This window comes from Oncorhynchus keta, chromosome 33 (genome assembly GCF_023373465.1).
Source record: "Oncorhynchus keta strain PuntledgeMale-10-30-2019 chromosome 33, Oket_V2, whole genome shotgun sequence".
In the NCBI taxonomy this organism is placed as follows: domain Eukaryota; kingdom Metazoa; phylum Chordata; class Actinopteri; order Salmoniformes; family Salmonidae; genus Oncorhynchus; species Oncorhynchus keta.
Window position 1 is genome coordinate 21,908,345 of NC_068453.1, and position 23,067 is coordinate 21,931,411.

At 44.2% G+C, this 23,067-nt stretch overlaps 1 protein-coding gene across 1 annotated transcript in view; it reads left to right on the forward strand.

Annotated features, from left to right (window-relative positions):
- Positions 1-12,788: 12,788 nt before the first annotated feature.
- The window catches only part of LOC118365991 (muscarinic acetylcholine receptor M2-like), a 77,566-nt gene continuing 67,287 nt past the window's right edge, over positions 12,789-23,067 (forward strand). The window contains exons 1-2 of the mRNA XM_035748277.2: positions 12,789-12,985; positions 17,141-17,291. The gene's annotated coding sequence lies outside the window, so the exon portion shown is untranslated. The remainder of the gene's footprint in view (positions 12,986-17,140; positions 17,292-23,067) is intronic.

The window sequence follows — 23,067 nt, forward strand, 5'->3', positions numbered from 1 at the left end:
TTATGGCCCCATACAGCTTGTTCAGTGCCGTCTTAGTGCCAGCATCGGTTTGTGGAGGTAATTAGACAGCTATATATAGCTGGTTGCCAGGCCTGACAGAGCTCCTTATAGTTTGGGGTTGATTACAACAATATGAACGTTGGTTCCAAATTAAATCCCATCTTCCTAACACTGATATGCACAATTTGGTACAACGGGATAGTGCCCATTCCCATTTCCTGTGAGTTGTTGTCCAAGTGACAATATGAGCGGATGCAGGACAGCATTTCTCATAACAGAACATTTGCATTTTTATGAGTCTGTTATGTGTGTCTGCCGTTTCCTATGAAGTCGGTCAGAGAGAATGTCATCACTGAATGATACATAATCTGTAGCGAGAAACACATGTTTATGAAGCCACTGTCCTTTTGCTGACAGGTACTACTGGCAGATAGTTGTTAACCCCTATCAGTCCTGAGACCCCATTTCTGACACTTGTATTTATCTGCATGTCCAGCCCTCATATTTAGCCTCACAATGAAGTGTTTTACCATTTTCTTTTTAGGACCACCAGGGCTACAAGCAGAATGTAATTTGACATGAACAGTTGCATTTCTAAGTTTTATTGACAAAATTCAAAAACAGAAAATATCAGCCAAAGCAAAAACCTGATAAAAATGCATTTAGATGAATGCTGTAAGAAAATGAAGTGTTTGCTTAGTGGGAAATGAATAACTAGTCAGTGACAACTGTGTGGAGTTTGTGACAGCAACTATGTGAGCTTATTACAGTGTTATAGACACTATGTGCAGGGATTTCCTATGATCTTCTATGTAGAAGAACCTCTTACCTTCTCACAACTCTTGTAAAGCTTGTGAGCATCATAAAGCAAAATAGCTTTTCATAGATAGTTTGCAGCACAAACTATTCTGACTCTACCGACGTTTTTGTAAAAAAGACCTGGCCCCGGGCCCCTTCGGGATCCGCCCTTCTCTCACAAACACGTCTCTAGCTCAGCCACTGTTAATCACACAATGGTTGGTGCAAAATAAATAGTCAAATCCAATGGCACAACCCAGAAGGCTGTAGCTCAAACACACAATGTTTAAAAACGGTAGAAGTCTAGAATCATTTTAATAAGGATATGCTGTGGAGTAAGGAGGTAAGGCAATAAATATGCCATAGTAGCGAAGTAATTACAATTTAGCAAATGAACACTGAAGTGATAGATGTGAAGATGATGATGTGCAAGCAGAAATACTGCTGTGCAAAAGAGCAAAAAAACAAATAAAAACAAAATGGGGATGAGGTAGGTAGTTGGGTGGGCTGTTTACAGATAGGCTATGTACAGCTGCAGCGATCGGAAAGCTGCTCAGATAGCTGATGCTTAAAGTTAGTGAAGGAGATATCAGTCTCCAACTTCAGTGATTTTTGCAGTTCGTTCCAGTCATTGGCAGCAGAGAACTGGAAGGAAAGGCGGAAAAAGTGGGTGTTAGCTTTGGGGATGACCAGTGAAATATACCTGCTGGAACGCGTGCTACGGGTGGGTGTTGTTATGGTGACCAGTGAGCTGAGATAAGGCGGAGCTTTACCTAGCAAAGCATTATAGATGACCTGGATCCAGTGGGTCTAGAGACGAATATGTAGCAAGGGCCAGCCGACTAGAGCATACAGGTCGCAGTGGTGGGTGGCATATGGGGCTTTGATAAAACGGATGGCACTGTGATAGACTGTGATAGAGTGTTGGAGGCAATTTTTTAAATGACATGGCCAAAGTCGGGGATCAGCAGGATAGTCAGTTTTACGAGGGTATGTTTGGCATCGTGAGTGAAGAAGGCTTTGTTGCGAAAGAGGAAGCTGATTCTAGATTTCATTTTGGATGGGAGGTGCTTAATGTGAGTCGGGAAGGAGAGTTTACAGTCTAGCCAGACACCTAGGTATTTGTAGTTGTCCACATATTCTAAGTCAGAACCGTCCAGAGTAGTAATGCCATTAGGATGGGCGGGTGCAGGCAGCAATCGGTTGAAGAGCATGCATTTAGTTTTACTAGCATTTAAGAACAGTTGGAGGCCACGGACGGAGTGTTATGGCATTGAAGCTCGTTTGCAGGTTTGTTAACAGTGTCCAAAGAAGGGCCAGATGTATACAGAATGGTGTCGTCTGCGTAGAAGTGGATCAAGGAATCACCTGCAGCAAGAGCGACATCATTCATTATATACAGAGAAAAGGGTCGGCCCGAGAATTGAACCCTGTGGTACCTCCATATGACAGTCATATGAGGTGAACAGTGACAATAAACAGGCTGATGGTTGTCAATTCTTCTATTCGTCTCACTGACTGCAAGACACCCATTTGTCTCTATTGTGAAAACGAGCCATTTAATAATCGATACAGTAGCTTTGGTATACAGTAAAATGTTCCAGATATGTAGATCTTCCTGACCTCTAGCAATCTCAAACAATAGAATAAATATTTGAAGGCTTCTTTCCTGAGCGGTCACCATTAGCGACAGATCCATGGTTCATCTACTCAGGCAGATTTCAGGGCTTTGTCCAACCTACCATCGCTATCACTTCAATTAATTACTCTCAATTAAGACGCTATAAACCAGCCCTCCATCTAAAGAATTGCTAATAAGCTAATTTAGGGACATTGAAGAATGAAACAGAGATTGTGAATGCAGGATAATGAACCCTAAGCTTGATGTCAGCCCTGTCTGCCGCTCGTCTCCTCACTATGCGACGGGAGGGATTCAATGATTCCACCTGCCCATTACTCTCGGGGTGAAACCCTGAAGTAAGACTGATCGAGACCCCCAGATGTTCCATAAACGCCTTCCAGACCCTAGACGTGAACTGGGGACCTCGATCAGACACTATATCCTCAGGCACCCTGTAGTGCTGGAAGACATGTGTAAACAGGGCCTCCACAGTTTGTAAGGCCGTAGAGAGACCGGGCAAAGGGAGGAGACGACAGGACTTAGAAAAACGATCCACAACGACCAGGATTGTGGGGCTACCCTGTGAGAGTGGAAGATCGGTCAGAAAATGAACCGACAGGTGCGACCAAGGCCGTTGTGGAACGGGTAAGGGGTGTAGCTTACCTTTGAGCAGGTGCCTAGGAGCCCTACACTGGGCACACACTGAGCAGGAGGAAACATAAACCCTCACGTCCTTAGCCAAGATAGGCCAGCAGTACCTCCCGCTCAAACAGCGCACTATCTGACCGATCCCAGGATGACCCGAGGAGGGTGACGTGTGGGCCCAATAGATCAACCGGTCACGAACAGCAGACGGGACGTACAGACGCCCAGCGGGACACTGGACGGGAGCGGGCTCTGCACGTAACGCCTGCTCAATGTCCGTGTCCCGCCCCCCTACTCTACCGGCGCCACTAGGCAGGGAGTATGGGAGTGGGATCCATGGGCCGCTCCTCTGTGTCATACAGCCGAGACAATGCGTCTGCCTTCACGTTCTGGGAGCCTGGTCTGTAGGAAAGGGTAAACACAAAACGAGGGAAAAACATGGCCCACCTTGCCTGGCGAGGGTTCAGTCTCCTCGCCGCCCGGATGTACTCCAGATTATGGTGGTAATCCCCTCAAGCCAATGTCTCCACGCCTTCAATGCCTTGACGACAGCCAACAGCTCCCGGTCCCCCATGTCATAGTTTCGCTCCACCGGGCTGAGCTTCTTTGAGAAGAAGGAGACGGACTGCTGGAAGAACAGGCATTTCTCAGCCTTGACGTACAGGTCATGCTCCAACAGGCGACCAAGCACCCTGCGCACCAGGGACACATGCTTGGCACATGTAGCGGAGTATATCAGAATGTCATCAATATACACCACTACACCCTGCCCGTGCAGGTCCCTGAAAATCTCGTCTACAAAGGCTTGGAAGACTGATGACGCATTCATCAACCCGTATGGCATGAAGAGGTACTCATAGTACCTTGAGGTGGTACTGAAAGCCGTCTTCAACTCCTCTCCCTCCCGGATATGCACCAGGTTGTAAGCGCTCCTGAGATCTAGTTTGGTGAAGAAGCTTGCACCGTGCATTGACTCAATCGCTGTGGCTATGAGTGGTAGAGGGTAGCTATACCTCACCGTGATCTGGTTCAGACCTCGATAGCCAATACATGGGTGCAGACCTCCATCCTTCTTCTTCACAAAAAATAAACTCGAGGAGGAGGGTAAAGTGGAGGACCAAATGTACCCCTGACACAGGGATTAGGAGACATATGTTTCCATAGCCACCGTCTCCACCAGTGACAGAGTGTACACATGACTCCTGGGAAATGCAGCGTCTACCAGGAGATTTATCGCACAATCTTTTGAGTCGCCTTCTTTCTGGAGAAGGTGAGCCAAATCTGCATATTCAGGGGGAATACGCATGGTGGAGACCTGGTCTGGACTCTTCATCATAGTAGCACCAACAGAAACCCCTAAACACCTCCCCGAGCACTCTCGTGACCACCCCGTGAGAGCCCTCTGTGGCCAAGAAAAAGTGGGGTTATGACTAACCAGGGTAGACCTAGCACCACGGGAAACGCAGGAGAGTCAATAAGGAAGAGACTAATTCTCTCCTTGTGACCCTCTTGCGTCACCATGCCCAGAGGAACAGTGACTTCCCTAATCAACCCTGACCCTAATGGTCGACTATCTAAAGCGTGAACGGGGAAGGGCACAGCCACGGGAACAGTGAGGATCCCTAAACTATGGGTGAATGCTCTATCAATAAAATTCCCAGCCACGCCTGAATCGATGAGCGTCTTATGCAGGGAATGTGGGGAAAACTCAGGGAAAGTGACATACACAAACATATGTGCAACATAGGGCTCTGGGTGAGAATGGTGGCGGCTCACCTGGGGTGATGCCAGAGTGCCCTGCCTGCTGCCTCGATACCTAGCGAAACCAACCCGGCACCGACCCGGCAGTGTGACCACAGATGGTGCATGAGCTGGATCCCCCTCCGGACTCCCTGCACCCTGCCCCTCCCAGCTCCATGGGTATTGGAGAGGGGGTGTGTGGGGATGGAACCAACAGACCCTGATCTGAACGCCCATGGGTAGCCAGCAGGTTGTCCAGCCGGTCTGTACGGGGTGCGTACTGGCGGCAGAGAAGTCAGACGCAGGAGAGCAAAAACTGTCTTTCCAACGGCGCAGTTTAATAACAAAACCCACCGGAAAATATAACAATCAACAAATGGGTACAAAACCCGAGGCACACCAGGACAGACGTGCACAAGCACTTACAATAAACAATCACCCACACGGACATGAGGGGGAACAGAGGGTTAAATACACAACATGTAATTGATGGTATTGAAACCAGGTGTGAGGGAAGACAAGACAAAACCAATGGAAAATGAAAGGTGGATCAGCGATGGCTAGAAGGTCGGTGACGTCGACCGCCGAACGCCGCCCGAACTAGGAGAGGGACCGACTTCGGCGGAAGTTGTGACAGATACGAATATGTACAGTATTATTTACTGTAAACACACTATACACTATAGGCATATGCGTCTTATTGCTGTAGCTGAGAGCATGTTAATGGGGCCGTGGGCCCTGGGTGGGAAACCAGACAAAGAACACAAAGGCTGATCAGACAAACATAGCGCAAAGAGTGGCTACCAGGTCACTTGACTGACACCAAAATACACCTATTATGGGTTGATGCTAACGAAACGTTACATACACTCATTACTGTCACCCACCAGTCAGAAATCTGAGTGAGACCATTAGGGAATGGGGGAACTAAAGAACATTGCACCTTATTTCTGAAGAAAGCAATGTTCGCCCATGTTGCAACAGCAATACGTTCATGCTAATATGTGTTGTAATTGCATGATAGTCAGGCCCCATGTGTCAACAAGCTCTGTTCAGCAGAGTGCTTATTAGCTGGCGGGAGACTTCGGGAAATGTGATTGGTCATGCTTCAAGCAGCAAGAGCTGTATAACCAATGGAATTGGATGAATAATTTCAACATCTCATCCCCTTCGCTTTATGCGATGTTTTGCACTTAACTATGTTATATTACATGTTTCATTTGGTTATAAACCAAAACAAATGTCCTTCCTTTTCACTGGTGGGTAAAACCAATGAGTAACCTAACAGAACAAATTGTGTCAGATGCTTGTCCCTGACTTCCATGTAAATGTCTTCCACCTGCCTCTTCATTGATTTGTGCATATTTTGTGAGATGTAGCGTTTCACTCTCTCTCTCTCTTTCTCCCTTCACACCTCTCGTCGCCATGGTCCCAGGTGGATTCAGAGCAGCTCAATTTGTCATTGACTTGTCAGGCCTGAATAAGACAAACTACTCTATGCTCATTTATCTGTTATAACACCATACCCTGAGGATTCTGGGTCAGGGGCTCACTGAGGGGATATGTACGTTACAATGTATTGCTGATGTTACAGGTTCATGTAAAAAGATATGATAGTACCATAATATCATGTGTACTCTCTAGGATGCACTGCCCAACAATAGTGTAGTGCTCTTCACCCCTGCCCCCGATGGTCCACGGTGTGTGTATGGTTATAACACCTGCTTTAGCTGGTCATGGTCTGGATGATCCGTTGAAAAGTAGAAATAGGTGTTTTGGCACTAGGTTGGGTCAAATGGCTGCATACATCGCAGGCCTCCAGGATATGTATTGACACTGGAGCAGGGAAAAGGGAAATCATATGTTACTCTCCTTCCCCAAAGGGATACAGGACTGTGACTCTGACTGAACAGCCCAAGGGCATGGTGTCCAGCGGAAGAGAAAATGACAACATATTCCATATTTCCAGTGACATTCTTGAAACCTTGCTAGAATGTTGCCTACAGCGTTAGTTGAGATGAATCACATTTAGGCCATTATTACTGTCGTTTTTAACTGGTCAATGTGAGACTACAAAGACACATTCGTTAAGTTTTATTTAATTGTGATGAATGATAAAGAAGGCCCAAAGAGTTCCACCTGACATGTAAGTTACACTGCTGTTAAGAAATTGAACTGATTTGTATTGCCTCTCATCTCCTTGAGAGAGCATTGCTTTGGGGTCTCCTGTAAGTGCAACTCCCTCCATTCTCTCTGGGGACATTTATTGACGGCTACATACATATATATATCTTACAGTTTGTTTTACAATCGCTAAGATCCATTTCTCAATACGTAGGTCACTTTTTTAAAACTCTTCACACAGTTCTCCTAACCAACTTTCAGTTTGGCACAGCAGTTAATTTCACATCCAAAATGCACTAAAACTACCATCCTGGGCACTTCATACATGTCGCCTCTGGGAAAACTGGGCTGAGGGCTTCACATGTCTGAGGCTCCGGCAAATGCTCCGGCAGCGGCGCCGGACAACTAATTCTTCATTAACACTAGCAAAGGTTGTCACCCCAACACTTTGTCACTCATAAAACAATAACCTGGGGAGCACTGGAGCTCTGGTGCGCAACCTTGGCAAAAACACTAAGAACCGGTAGCATTACACAATGTTTTCTTTTGTAAAATGTCTTTACAAAACAAGAATGACACCTGCCTCTACTGTTTAGTCATCCAGCATTCATTTGGGGCTGCCTCTCGTACCTGTCGCACTGCCGTGCTGGCTCCTCATATTGCCGGTAGCCTCCAGCTCTGCTTTGGGGTGGTTAGAGTGCTGGACCAGTGATGGTGGCCTCTGTTGTTGACTGTCCTTTACCAATTGTGGTGGGTGATTCTGTTGCTTAGACGGATCAGAGGACCAATACGCGGCGTGGTAATTTTCCATGGTACTTTTTAATGAGGCATGAATAAACTAACAAAACAAGAAAAGGAAAACTCAAAAAATCTACACAGAGACAGGAAACAATCACCCACAAACACACAGTTGTTGATTCTTCAGAGACCTAATGACACTGATTGAGGCCGAAACATAGAATTTCCCAAAACCTAGTTAGAACCCACGCCTGTAACTAAACACAAAACACAGAAAATAAAGGTAGTGCGACGGGTAGCCTAGTGGTTAGAGTGCTGGACCAGTAACTGAAAGGTTGCTAGAGAATAGGTAAAAATCTGTTGTTCTTTCTTAACTGGCTGTCATTGTAAATAAGAATATGTTCTTAACTGACTTGTCTAGTTAAATAAATAAAATATATATAACATTTAAAAACGTGAAAAATTGTGTCCATGTGGGACATTTGATCATGTGGATGGTGGTCATAAACCTTCCACCTCCATGAGGTAAACAATTCCTCTATGGGGTTGAGGAATGGAGAGTAAGGAAGGAGGAAAATAATTCCTCTATGGGGTTGAGGAATGGAGAGTAAGGAAGGAGGAAAATAATTCCTCTATGGGGTTGAGGAATGGAGAGTAAGGAAGGAGGAAAATAATTCCTCTATGGGGTTGAGGAATGGAGAGTAAGGAAGGAGGAAAATAATTCCTCTATGGGGTTGAGGAATGGAGAGTAAGGAAGGAGGAAAATAATTCCTCTATGGGGTTGAGGAATGGAGAGTAAGGTGGAAGGAAAAGTGACACCATCCTGGGATGGGCTGCAAACCACTCTGTGACTGCACCGGAGTGGTGAAATGCCACATTGTCCCATACAATTACAAACGTTGGCTGATTTCGCCTCACTGCAACCCTTTCCTCACCTGGCACAACCTTCCATAGAGGTCATCCAGGAATGAAATGAGATGCTCTGTGTTGTTTGGCCCAATTAGTGGTTTGTGTAACCGCAATTCATCCGAGAATATTGCTGCACACATTGTGATGTTGGCACCCCTCTGGCCCAGGATATCCACTGTGGCTCTTTTCCCAATCACATTCCTTCCTCGCCTCCGTGTTTTGGCCAAGTTAAAACCTCATCCACAAAGATGAATATGTAGAATGTTTGCCTGGCTTCAATCTCCATGACTCTCTAAAATGAATCCACAAGGCAACATAAGAGTTAGGCTATTACAGTAGCTTTCATTATAACTAAAAACATGCCATTGTGTTCTCAAAGGAAGGGGTGTACAACTGCTTCATCCTGACTTGATGTTGTTTCAGGAAACTAGAAATAGTTGTTATTGTTACATTGTGAATATTTCCAAATGTAATGTTGTCTGCCAACACTCTGTCCCGAATCTCTGTGAGTTTCATGCCATTGTTTCTAATGACCATATCAATGATTGCAGTTTCCTGCACAACAGTGAAAATCCTACCTCTCCTGCCTGCGGGAGGCAACCGTTGGGTCCTAAGCAGAAATACAAAAACAATTACACACAAGTGGGTTTGGAGGCTTTGCTCAATTTACTTCTGTAATGTGCAGTTCAGTCAGATGCCCTTGCAGAATGCACATCTTACCTGTTGTTTTGCTGGAAATTTCCCACAATGATTTAAAATAAATTAGCTGCAAATCCACACTAACACAAGGTTATATTAACAGTATTGCACTTTTCATGTAGCCTACTGTCGGCCAGCTAATAGCCTAACTACCGATCAAGCAACATTATAGACAAAAAATGACAATAGTATTGCTGCAGAATTATTTGGCTATCACAATATAGGTCAAATGAAGATCCTCTGAGCCCCAGGATTAATGAGTGTCCAGTAACTCCAACACACTGTGTCAACCAGGGGAGCACTTGAACACGAGTATTTGAAGAGGGCCATGTTGATATCCTGATGTCAATCATGACACGGCTGCAGACAGGGCTCTAGGGTTCCATTGGGACTCCCCACTATACTCCACCTCCCCAAGGCCTGCTCATGGGAGAGAAGAGCATTACTGGGTTATTACACTGGACTGGATTGATGGAAGAAAGTTTTCACTCACATGATCCTCTGTATTTTGCAACACTGTGCTTGAGAACGTACAGTAGGGCTCTGAATACATACATAGTGGAAGAATAGCCCCGTAATTAATCTTTGGGTTCACGTGCGTGTCTTTAACACATCTTAATTTGATGAAAGACAGTCCATTAACAGAAGACACTCTCTCCATCTACCCTCTACTTGAGGCCAACCTTTCAGCTGTCTCTAGTGTGCCACTTCAATATGCTGTTCTTGATCATTCTCTCCTCTTTTAATCCACCTGTTTGAGGTGACACTCTTTACGCACGCGTGTAAGACACTGTGTGTGTGTGTGTGTGTGTGTGTGTGTGTGTGTGTGTGTGTGTGTGTGTGTGTGTGTGTGTGTGTGTGTGTGTGTGTGTGTGTGTGTGTGTGTGTGTGTGTGTGTGTGTGTGTGTGTGTGTGTGTGTGTGTGTGTGTGTGTGTGTGTGTGCAGCATGCATCAGACTGTTGTCCTATGTTTCCTGGTTCTTGTCAGACTTGATTAATAACAAATCTCCCGTTTAACAAGAGCATTACTAACACCGGCTTTTCAGGGTCGTCGTGCACCCCATAAATATGAGGTGGCACAAAGTACAGTGCTTTGGGAAAGTATTCAGGCCCCTTCCTTTTCTCCACATTTTGTTACGTTACAGACTTATTCTAAAATGTATTAAATCTTTTTTTATATAATCAATCTACACACAATACCCCATAATGAGAAAGCTAAAAGTATTTTTTAGAAATGTTTGAAAATGTATTACAAATAAAAAAACAGAAATACCATATTTACATAAGTATTCAGACCCTTTGCTATGAGACTCGAAATTGAGCTCAAGTGCATCCTATTTCCATTGATCATCCTTGAGATGTTTCTACAACTTGATTGGAGTCCACCTGTGGTAAATTCAATTGATTGGTCATGATTTGGAAGGGCATACAGTACACCTGTCTATATAAGGTCCCACAGTTGACAGTGCATGTCAGCAAAAACCAAGCCATGAAGTTGAATGCATTGTCAGTAGAACTCCAAGCCAGGATTGTGTCGAGATACAGATCTGGAGAAGGGCCTTAGTCTGGGAGGTGACCAAGAACCCGATGTTCACTCTGACAGAGCTCTAGAGTTCCTTTGTGGGGATGGGAGAACCTTCCAGAAGGGCAACCATCTCTGCAGCACGCCACCAATCAGGCCTTTATGGTGGAGTGGCCAGACAGAAACAAGATTCTCTGGTCTGATGAAACCAACATTTTATTATTTTGCCTGAATGCCAAGCGTCACGTCTGGAGGAAACCTGGGACCATCCCTACAGTGAAGCATGGTGGTGGCAGCATCATACTGTGGAGATGTTTTTTAGCGGCAGGGACTAGGAGACTAGTGGTCCTTCTGTAGCTCAGTTGGTAGAGCATGGCGCTTGTAACGCCAGGGTAGTGGGTTCGATTCCCGGGACCACCCATACGTAGAATGTATGCACACATGACTGTAAGTCGCTTTGGATAAAAGCGTCCGCTAAATGGCATATATTATTATTATTTATTATTAGTCAGGATCGAGGGAAAGATGAATGGAGCAAAGTACAGAGAGATCCTTGAAGAAAACCTGCTCGAGAGCACTCAGGACCTCAGACTGGGACGAAGGTTCACCTTCCAACAGGACAACGACCCTAAGCACACAGCCAAGACAAACAAAGGAGTGGCATCGGGACAAGTTTTGAATGTCCTTGAGTGACCTAGCCAGAGCCTGAACTTGAACCCGATCTAACATCTCTGGAGAGACCTGAAAATATTTGTGCAGCAACACTCCCCATCCAACCTGACAGAGCTTGAGAGGATCTGCAGAGAAGAATGGGAGAAACTCCCCAAATAAAGGTTTGCTAAGCTTGTAGCGTCATACCTAAAGGTACTGAGTAAAGGCTCTGAATACATCTAAAAACCTGTTTTTGCTTTGTCATTATGGGGTATTATGTGAAGATTGATGAGGGTCGAAAAACAATTTCATACATTTTAGAAAAGGCTGTAACATAACAAAATGTGGAACAATTCAAGGGGTCTGAATACACTCCGAATGCACTGTACATGAGGGTGGCTGGGTGCTGGTTGGAGCATTTAGCATTTTTCAAACACCTGAAACACCTGACCCATAATCATTATGTTTCAGTATATGCATGTCTAAACATACCTCTTGAGCTGTCTGTATATGCTTCTAATATGCTTCTCTGCTAAAATCTGGGTAAAAGATTTATATGAATGTGAGTCTTGTTCAGTACATTTTGTAATTGCTTGCATTTCTAAAGTGTACCAACCCTGTCAGAAATCATGCCAGTTAAGATAGTTAGAGACAAGCTAGCTACTCTAACTTGATTGATGGCCTGTAAGCCATCAAAATGGCTTGGTAGCTAGTAGTATGAAACAGGACAAATCTGAGGACGCCCATGTGCTCCCTATGGTCTTGACGGCTCTGTGCGCAGTCAATGCTGCGCTCATAGAGCATGAGGAGGCATTGTTCTGGGGTAGGTTAAATCGTTATAACCAGCGGCTAAACAAGTCTCATATCACTGAGAGTGCTGTGCAGTTCAGCACGTACGGGCAAATGGCTAAACTCCTTTAAATCCTCCTCTGCAGAGGTGTGTTTTGAAGACGATCAGCCAGCAGCTTTGCCTTTTTATTGACTTTCTCCACCAGTTTTCTTGCTCAGGCGTCGTGTGCGCTCTCCATGGTGCTGAAAGGCATTCACGTAATCCGCTCAAACGAACAGCCTTGGCTACCCAGACGACATTTCACAAGTAATTCAAATCAAGTTTTGGAACATACAGTGCACAAACAATGCAACCATGATAGGACATATATCATTTGTGTAGTATACAATATAATTATCACGCAGTTTGCAACTCTGCATACAATCAGTGTATAACATCACCGTCGGTTTTGTTCGTCAAAAAGCAAGACAGGTACGCAGTGGATTTCACCCGCAACAAACATTCTATGAAATTCTGCACTGTGCACCGCCCCCCTCTAACTCTCCCGCTCTCTCTATCTGTCTCTCACATACGCCACTCTCCTCCCTCGCCACTTTCTCCATCCAAGAAGCTATCTTTGCCTCCCCAGCTTTACTCTACAAGCATGTCCTCAGACTTGCAGCCGTGTGATGAAGCGAACCAACTGACTTCCAGAGAGCACCGGATGAAGGAAACCCGCTGCACGAGTAGCAGAAAAGCCTGAGAGCAGGTAATTAACTCAACAACATATGTCCCGCAAAACTTAATGATGTTTGGTTAGAGAATGGAGAGAAATGCACACGATAAAAATTCGCTCAGTCAGTGTACCGGCGCATAACATTCGTGTGTAATGTAATTGTGCAATCTTTATAGTAGTCTGTACCTTTGGAAGTTTTTATATCAATTTACTTGGGATACATGCATAATGTATCAGCATCAGTCGTGGCAGGATAGTGACAGAACTTTGTGCGCAACAAGCAAAGTTCGACTTGACCTATGGTATATGAGGGTCTTTCTTGGGCATTCACCACATTATACTGAATCAACCGATGCTGTACAATAGACAATGTCGTATAGGAGTCATATTTCCTATCGGGGGATGTAATAAACGTGTTTATCAGTGACATGGGAGTGGAGATGGTTTGCGCTTTAGACGTGGGTATCTGTATATTGTGCCATGCCATGATGCGGAATGGAATTGTCACATTGCGCAATGAAATTCAGTTTAGCAAATAAATACATGATCATAGTGCTATGGATATTGTTTTCTATTACCTGCTGTTGTCGTCAATATTGGAATGATTCTCTTTTATTTTGGAGAAGTAAAAACTATTTTATTCTTATATGATCCATATCTTCTTTTCAGTGGATTGTTTCTGCATCCAACACAAATGAAACGATATATACAAAGGTGGTATACAATGTTACGATAATACATATTTAATTAGTTGCCTTAATAATTACAATGATCATAAATGGAATATTACATTTTCCACCATTTGTATGTCTGTTGCCGATCCATCCATGGAGCGGTTCCTTTCTCTATAGGAATGGTATTGCGCATCCCGGTGCCAGGCACTTCTCCAGCAAGACAGAAAGCATTTCGTGAGAGTTGGCAAATTGTTTTTCTAAGCAAGTTCAACAGTATCGAATTTCCCGCTTGGGCTAGTACAACCGTATTGCGTTACGATGTTATTCTATTGTGCGACACAAAGAGGGTATACCATTTAAATATGCCATTGATTTGTGTTTTGTATATGTTAATGTGTTTATATATTTAAATACAAAATATAAAATAATCGTAGTCATTTTGCAGTGAAGTATGAAGCATCCGGAAGTTGACGCATGATTTTGACTCGATGTCCTTGATTTGGAGACCTTCATACCTCGTGCAAATACGATTCTGTCCATACAGAATGGTATTGCTGTGTCCCCTACCCCACAAAGGAAGACAGGGAATAGTTTGTCGATTTCGTCGTCAGACTACATTAATGTATGCATCCCACCATCATAACGATAAATGGACAGCACGCTGCATGAACATACATGCTGGGATATGTTCAAGAGAGGATTTTCAATTATTTCACCCAATGCGCAATGAGTTTACTCACGGTTGTTTTGCAGTGGTGATGGGAGAAGGGGATCGATTTAATGACAAACAACAGGGTTTGTTCGACTGTGATGAAGCTCACGTCTCACTGAATGTGCGCGTAAAAGCGCGCTTGGCACTGCGCGAGCAAACCCCAAAGGATGAGTTTGGAATATGGCTGGTGCGTTTTGACACAGATTAGCAGATTGTATGATTGTACAACTGACAGCATTAACAGGAATGAAATCAGTGAGCGATTCCAGATTTCTCAACAGATCAAATAAGGGGTCTTGCCCCATTATCTAGGTTGCATGACGTGTTCCGAAATTGCGTCAAAATCAAGTTTTGAAATGAGCCACTGCTTTTGTGTTTTGAGGTCGCTGGAAGCTGGTGCAATTCTTCACGATAACGTCACAGTCGTGTCAAGCCTTTTGAGGTTGGAAAATAAAACATGTGCTTTGCATCGATTACCATCCCCATGTGAAGTATGGGTTCCTGTGATCTCCAATAAAACTCTGGTCACACTGCGGGAGAATAAATGTGCCTGGCTATTCATAAATAGCCCCATAGACTCACATAAGGATATGCATTTATCAGATCGGGTTAAAGACACACTGTCTCGACTGTCCCACCTGTAACCTGTGAGATATGATTGTTTTTGATCGAGTTGATAGGTGATGAGAAAAAAAAACATTTATTTCATAGGTGAAGAATCTGTTCTTGCATTACTTATTGGTCTCCCAATTCTAAATGACGTTGGCCATTTAACAGATTGGATAGGGGGCGAACCCTTTGAAGGCGGATGCAAATGTACCTCTTGTTAATGTGTCTGGTGTGTTTTATTAATTAGTGCACTTGATGCATTTGAGGTCCAGGTGCAGGTTGAAAAGCGTGGTCATCATTTATAACATAAAGGCACGGACTCTGCACTCTCTCTTTTACTTGCGTAAGTGCACTGGTAATTATTAGGAACAATGTTACCCTGAATTCATTGTTGAAATTAATTGGTTTTGTGAGATAAAGACTGGGCAGACAACACTAGACCAATTGAATACTGAATAATTGTTGGTAGTGGTTTGGTTCTTGCAAAGTGTATTTAGTTCTGGTACAGCTTGGCTGATAGGGTGCATTCTGGCGCTCACAATTAAGAGCCTTTAACAGAATGGTTATTTGTATTGCCTTTGAGCAATATTCGCAAAATACCATGCACGAGTAACCTAAATTCAGCAAAAAAAAGAAACGTGCCTTTTTCAGGACCCTGTCTTTCAAAGATAATTCGTAAAAATACAAATAACTTCACAGATCTTCATTGTAAAGGGTGTAAACACTGTTTTCCATGCTTGTTCAATGTCCCATAAACAATGAATGAACATGTACCTGTGGAATGGTCATTAAGACACTAATAGCTTACAGATGGTAGGCAATTAAGGTCACAGTTATAAAAACTTAGGACACTAAAGAGGCCTTTCTACTGACTCTGAAAAACACCAAAAGAAAGATGCCCAGGGTCCCGGCTCATCTGCATGAACGTGCCTTAGGCATACTGCAAGGAGGTATAAGGACTGCAGATGTGGCCAGGCCAATAAATTGCAATGTCCGTACTGTGAGACGCCTAAGACAGCGCTATAGGGAGACAGGATGGAAAGCTGTCCTCGCAGTAGCAGACCACGTGTAACAACACCTGCACAGGATCGTACATCTGAACATCACACCTGCGGGACAGGAACAGAATGGCACCAACAACTGCCCGAGTTACACCAGGAAAGCACAATCCATCAGTGCTCAGACGGTCCGCAATAGGCTGAGAGAGGCTGGACTGAGGGCTTGTAGGCCTGTTGTAAGGCAGACATCACCGGCAACAACATTGCCTATGGGCACAAACCCACCGTCGCTGGACCAGACAGGACTAGCCAAAGTGTTCTTCACTGACGAGTCACGGTTTTGTCTCACCAGGGGTAATGGTCAGATTCACGTTTATCGTCAAAGGAATGAGAGTTACACAGAGACCTGTACTCTGGAGCGGGGTCGATTTGGAGGTGGAGGGTCAGTCATGGTCTGGGGCGATGTGTCATAGCATCGTCGGACTGAGCTTGTTGTCATTCTAGGCAATCTCAATGCTGTGCATTACAGAGAAGACATTCTCCTCCCTCATGTGGTATCCTTCCTACAGGCTCATCTTGACATGACTCTCCAGCATGACAATGCCACCAGCCATACCAGCGAAGAGCCCGGATCTCAATCCCATTGAGCACATCTGGGACCTGTTGGATCAGACTGTCAATATATTCCCATCATTATACATGATCAATATCACATTAGAGACGCAACCACTAAGAGTAAGCATCATTTCCCTGTGCCATTGTGGTTTATGACCATGATTATCTCATACTGTACTGTAAAGGCATATACTAACCCTTAGGGTAAGACGCTGTATAGGGCTCATAACCTATATTCTATAGACTTGGAGATTTGTATCAGTGTGAATATGTTATGTTGCATATTGGCTGCTCTGCATAACATGCTTGCTTACTAACCATGTGAGTAAAGAGGAAGAATGGGATTTGAGTTTGTGTGTAGGGAGCTATTGATTTATTCATTTTTACCTATGAGGTCGTTTTTTATACTTGTTCATTTTTGTTTTACACTCATTCTCCAACGTATCTACACCAACCATGAGATAGATGTGGAGTTTGTTCAAAGTCATCCCCCTAAAGGTGGGACATATTGATGGGCTATGTTTATTTGGCAGAGAGAGTTACCATTCAGTGAGATGCTATTTGTGTGTTTTCTCTATAGGGGCACCCCAAGTTGACCCCATCCGGAGACTTCTTCCTGGGCTGAACACAATGGAGACTGTTTGACAGTGGAAGTGGAGGTTTACTGTACAGTAGCTCAGCTGGAGTTCCTCACCCCTTCATGACATGCAGTGAGCCGATGCCACCAGCAGGTATGGTGGACAATTGTAATTAAGATTAATGACCTACTGTGATTTTTAAGTTGTTGCTGCTCCAGAACCTATTAGGTAGTTTAACTTTTCATAAATAGATTTAATGTTTTGCATATTAGCCATCTATAGAGTTATGGTCTGTTAGGAGAGCAGCAAGTATCTGCTTGAGAGGGGCCACTTGAACAGCTCTTGAAGTCCTACAGGTTTCCTGCCTCACTTGATAGAGCAGCTGTTAAGGAGCAGAGCAAACTAAGGTAGCAGGCATAAAATAAACACCTGAGCGGGGTCGCCACATTCTGTTTTCAGGGGGAAAGCAAGCTAGTTTGAAAATACTGTATCCCTGAAAATAGGATGTCACTTGATTAGTCACTTGTTTAATACAATTGCAAAGTTAACACATAATGCACTCCGAGCTTTGCCTATACATTTCCACCATGTACGCACCATGTATGCTCACTTTTAAATGAACCCAGGCTCTAATGGAAAGTTCGAGAGGCTGGCACCAGGGGTGCATTTGATATAGCAGCGAGGAGCAAAGGTGTATTTTTAAAAGTTGACATTTAGTCGGTTATGTGTTTGAATCAACGGACATAGGCCTTTAGAGCAGTAACCCAGCGGTGGTGATCGAGCAGTGGTGCAGTGGTGATCGAGCAGTTTGATCGAGCAGTGGTGCGGTGGACATCAGTGGAGCTGAGAGATGGCACCAGTTGAAAAATGCCTGATTATCACGCTTTCAATCACAGCAGGCTGTCACATTTACACTGAGCTGCTGGTCTTAAATCACACTTTTTTATTATATTGTTATGCAATTAAAATGTTATTTCTTGCTTTGTATGGATAATCTGAGGCAGCAGCGATGGAGGCTTGTTAAGGAAGAGGATGTAATTAAGCTAAAATGGGAGAATGGAATAAGAGCATGTGCAAACCTTCCACTCTAACGTGTTGAGCACAATGGAGTGGTAAGGAAGTCCTCTCCAGACGGTTTCTTGAGCAGCTACATTGACCATGCTAGTCACCACCACTCAGAACACGGAGATGTGTCGAGATACAGCATGCCCATCTCCGCTCCAAATGAGTACTTACGTTGCACGTTGCATGATTTCCTGATACAACTCTGTAGCCTATATCCTGTAACAATAGGGTTCTCGCAAGCCTGCGATTCAGCTCAAGCAACATCGAAAAAATCGGACAATCAAACCTGTCACGGCAAATACAATCCAGCTGAATTGTGCTGTCATAACAGCAGTCATTACACCTGGTGCATGTGATGGGTTATTTATCTGACGTTGAAGGAGTCAGAACTTATATGGGGTGTACCGGAGGAACTCCACAGCACTGAGTGATGCTCCTCCAGATCTTTGTCTAGCACTGTGAAGTATGGATCAAATAAAATAGTGTCATTGCATTTCCTACAAAGACTATAGGAGGTCGTTGAACTAAGCGGTATGTCGTATTTCTTATTCTGTGCATAACAAATGCTGAAGAGATGTAGTGACCCTGTAATTGGTTGTAAAACCCAAGCTTGCCGTTTAGTATTTCAGGGCTCTCTAGTTAATACGGTGGTGAATTACACTACCTCAGATGAACCCAGTGATGATTGTAGTGTAAAAGCTTGATAGAATACATCAGAAGCCATTACTCTTCAAAATTGGTTCTAGGTAATCTGTTTAGTGTCCCACAGGGGGAGACCTGAATACTTTAAATCATGCAGGTTGGCATTTATTGGGATGACTCATGTACTGGAGGAAGCACTGCAGGGTAGTCACTAGCTGGCACTGCCACAAAGTCATACAATCAGATTTTAAACGCAACGATAACCGTAATCTTAACCCTTACCGAAACTCTAACCTGTACTACACTGCTAACCTTATGCCTAACCCTAACCTTAAATTCAGACCAAAAAGCACATTTTGGTTTTCATGGTTTCTTAACAATATATAGCCAATTTTGACTTTGCCGCTGGCCCGTCTAGTGGAAATCGCTCAGCTCCACCTCCAGGACAAGATTCATTCCAATAAATGTCAACATGCTTTAATCATGGCCGGAGAAACTGTAAGATCTGTTGATATCATTGTAATGAATCATCCACAATGTATCTCTCTCTCTCTCTAAGTCTCTTTCCTGGTCCCCTCCCTCTGAAATAGGCAGGCCTCTAAAAGGTTGCAGTGTTTTTGTGGTGCGCCGTGACGCTGTTCCATTCTAATCAAGAGGGTTCACTGCATTTACCCTTGGGCTAGCAGCTAGCCTATAAACTATTGTTGGGACACAGCTTAGAGATGGAAGAAAGAGCTTCCCCGCCCGCTGCTGTCTGTAAACAGTGCCGAATCCTTTGTTGTACCATAACAGAGAACCAAGACTGCTTAGTAATAGTAGACTACTAAGTAGTAGTACCATCGATATCACAAGATATTTCTCTGCCTGTTTTCGGTTCTCAGACACAGCTGAGGAAGCCTCAGGTGTTCCTAAGTCCTGCCACTCATCCAGTAATAATTCCGGCTGCCATTCCCGGTGCTTAATTGCACTAAGCCTCGGCACCGGATAAATCCGTCCATGCTCTTCTAGCTCCATTATTATTGGCTCCATAAAACATTCAGCAGTCCCCGCTCCCGTTGGAACCATGGCGGAGCAGTGACATTGTAATTTTCCAGCCAGATCTAATTCCTCCATGATGTAGGATTGGAAGATTGGATGACAGAACGACATGGAGAGATGGAGAGATGGTTTTCCCTCCCTGATTTCTGACCTCTCACACACAGGTTGGCTATTGGAGTTACATTTCATGGCGAGGGTCACAGAGAATGAGTGCAAGAGAGGAAAGTACTGTATTAAGGGGTGATTATTTTTCCCAATCCCCCCCTAGACTCAGTAGGTAGATAATGATACAGCCAGCCTGGCTCATCTGGCTGTTATTGTTATCAACTCTGCCCAGACAGAATATACTGCTCTATAGGGACGTTTTCCACTACAGTGCTACTGCTGTTGCTGCTGCTGACCCTGTGGATGTTTGTGAGTGAGCCATGTAACAATTTCTCCTCTTTCGGGTCATGAACACTAACGAGCAATTAGACAGGAAGAGGGACGATGATACGAGGCTGAAAAATGTCTCCCTAAAGTCCTGGTGAGTTTGAGCTCTTTCAGGCAGAGTCTGACAGGACTGGGCCTTTAATCATTCACAGTCACTAACAGGACCAGTGAGACTGTCTGAATGGGTTTGTGTTATGTCAGAAAGAACTATAGCATCTCAAACATTTGACATACACACTCCAGGAAGCACGGACAGATACACACACACTTACACTCATAGTCACACCACACACACACACACACACACACACACACACACACACACACACACACACACACACACACACACACACACACACACACACACACACACACACACACACACACACTCGCGCGCACACGCACACACACACACACACACACACACACACACACACACACACACACACACACACACACACACACACACACACACACACACACACACACACACACACACACACACACACACACACCCGTCCTTTGCCGGTCCTTTTCTCTTCATTCACCATTCCCTGGATCACCGTCATCATCTGGTGCTATCTAGAACCTAATAGTGTTCTTCAGCTGTGCCCATAGGAGAACCCTTTGAAGAACCCTTGTTGGTTCCAGGTATAACCCGTTTGGGTTCCATGTGAAAACTTTTCCATAGAGGGCTCTACATGGAACCCAAAAGAGTTCCACCTGCAACCAAAAAGGGTTCTCCTATGGGGACTGCTGAAGACTCCTTTTAGAACCCTTTTTTCTAAGAGTGTACCTTACAATGATGACATTTTTATCCTGGATACTGGGCTCCCCACAAAGGTTGACATGTCTACCAAGGTGATAGGTTAATCATGTGTATTTCTTGAATTAATTCTGCATTTCCCCTGCCCTAGTGGATCTGTTGTTTTCCCATCCTCAGCCATTCACTTTCAAGAACTAAGTGTTTTCAGCCCCTATGTAAAGGACTAACATGGTTTTAAAGGTCATTCTCACACTTTAAATTCATTTGTCTTCCTAAAAGGCCTAAACATCTTAATTACAAATCCTATCATTGTAAACCTCTGTGATTCTGTCACCTTTGCCCTGGTCCTGTCATCCGTCCATTAAGGAACCCTAAATGCCCCCCACTCTCGTCAAAACTAGAACGCTTTATTTAGTTCTCTGTTCAGTAGATACTGCCAAAACGTACCATTGAAAGGAAGTGGCACGAAATTACAGCATCAATCCATGTTTCCATTTAGTCCTGTTGCGAGCCTCTTGCAACATAAATACTGTACTTTTTTTTAGGGAATATTCAGAACTGCAGAATGTGCCAAAGAAGCAAGTCTGTAAATTGCCCATGCAATTTTACAAAGCAATTGTGCTTCTCCTATCCCAGTGTCAGAGGAGAAAAAAAGGCAATCTGTGAAATTAAACTTCAATTAGAGTAGTGGAGAGACTACTGCTTCACACAAAAGCTCCATTTTGTACAGGCCCACAAGCTCTCACCAGCTAAACACAGGCTCTGAAGATAATGATGGAATCATAGCAGAGAGAAATGCTCCTGTCCAAGACGCTGGCTAAATTTAAGGAGCAGAAAGGGAAAGGGGGATACCTAGTCAGTTGTACAACTGAATGCATTCAATTGAAATGTGTCGTCTGCATTTTCTGTTGTTGTCAGCTCTGGGATTCGATCCAGCAACCTTTCGGTTACTGGCCCAACATTCCTACCCCAGAAGTGGTGGATCATGTTGAACACGTGTTAAAACCGAGTAATACTAATGATGCAGGCAATGATCATTTGAGGTTACAGATTCAGCAGTGCCTCGGTTGATTCTTGTGCATTTGTGAGTGCAGACCTGTTTATACTGTAGCTTCAGGTATAACTCATCTCACCTTTTGTTTCTTTATCCACTATGTTGTGTAGTAAAGCCCAGTTCTTTTATGTGCTCAGCTGGTTAGATTTACTGCGGCTGTCCATTCTGTCTAACTATACGTAAATGCAAGACAAAGTCCAGATAATGGTTGTAAAAACGTCTGTTTTGTTCGTCCTGGGTGGCATTTCGTAGATGTCTGTTATTTTCTTGTTATTTCACAGAAAGAGGAAAGATGTGTGTCTAGCTGTACCCGGGGGGACAGTGGAGAGAAATCACTGGAGGATGTAGATATATCCCAAGGAGGAAGCGAGACTGGGACGAAGAGGAAACAGGGTCATGATATACTTCCACGATCAAAACAAGACCAGGACGACTCCAGGCATGAGATTTCAGAGACTAAGCCATAAGCACAACATGTCCGGATCATCCAATACCTAGATATCTAGCTAACTTTCTCAACCTCAGGCTGTCAGTGAGAGAAACAACCAGCCATTTGGCCTATAGACCTGCTGCACCCAGATCCATGACTCGACCCGACATTCATGAAGAAACCATTGTGGACAAAACTCTTTCCAGGTGGCTGAATTGACATTTGGAATAAATGCCATGGAGAAAGAGTGTATTTCAGCCATTTGTGTGCATTTTAGGAACTGTGCACGGGCTTACCCCCGCTGATTCAATGTGGCATTTATATGCGAGTTCTGTGGGTTTATGAAAGGATTTATTATGTCCGTTATTATCTTTAGACTCCCCGTTGAGTCAGCTGGCCGTGTCAAACTGAACGGCCCCGTCTGATATGCTGTTACTTGAGTTGACAGAGACAAGGTTGCCGAGGGAGCCCAGAGAATACAGTGTGTCAGGAATATATTCTC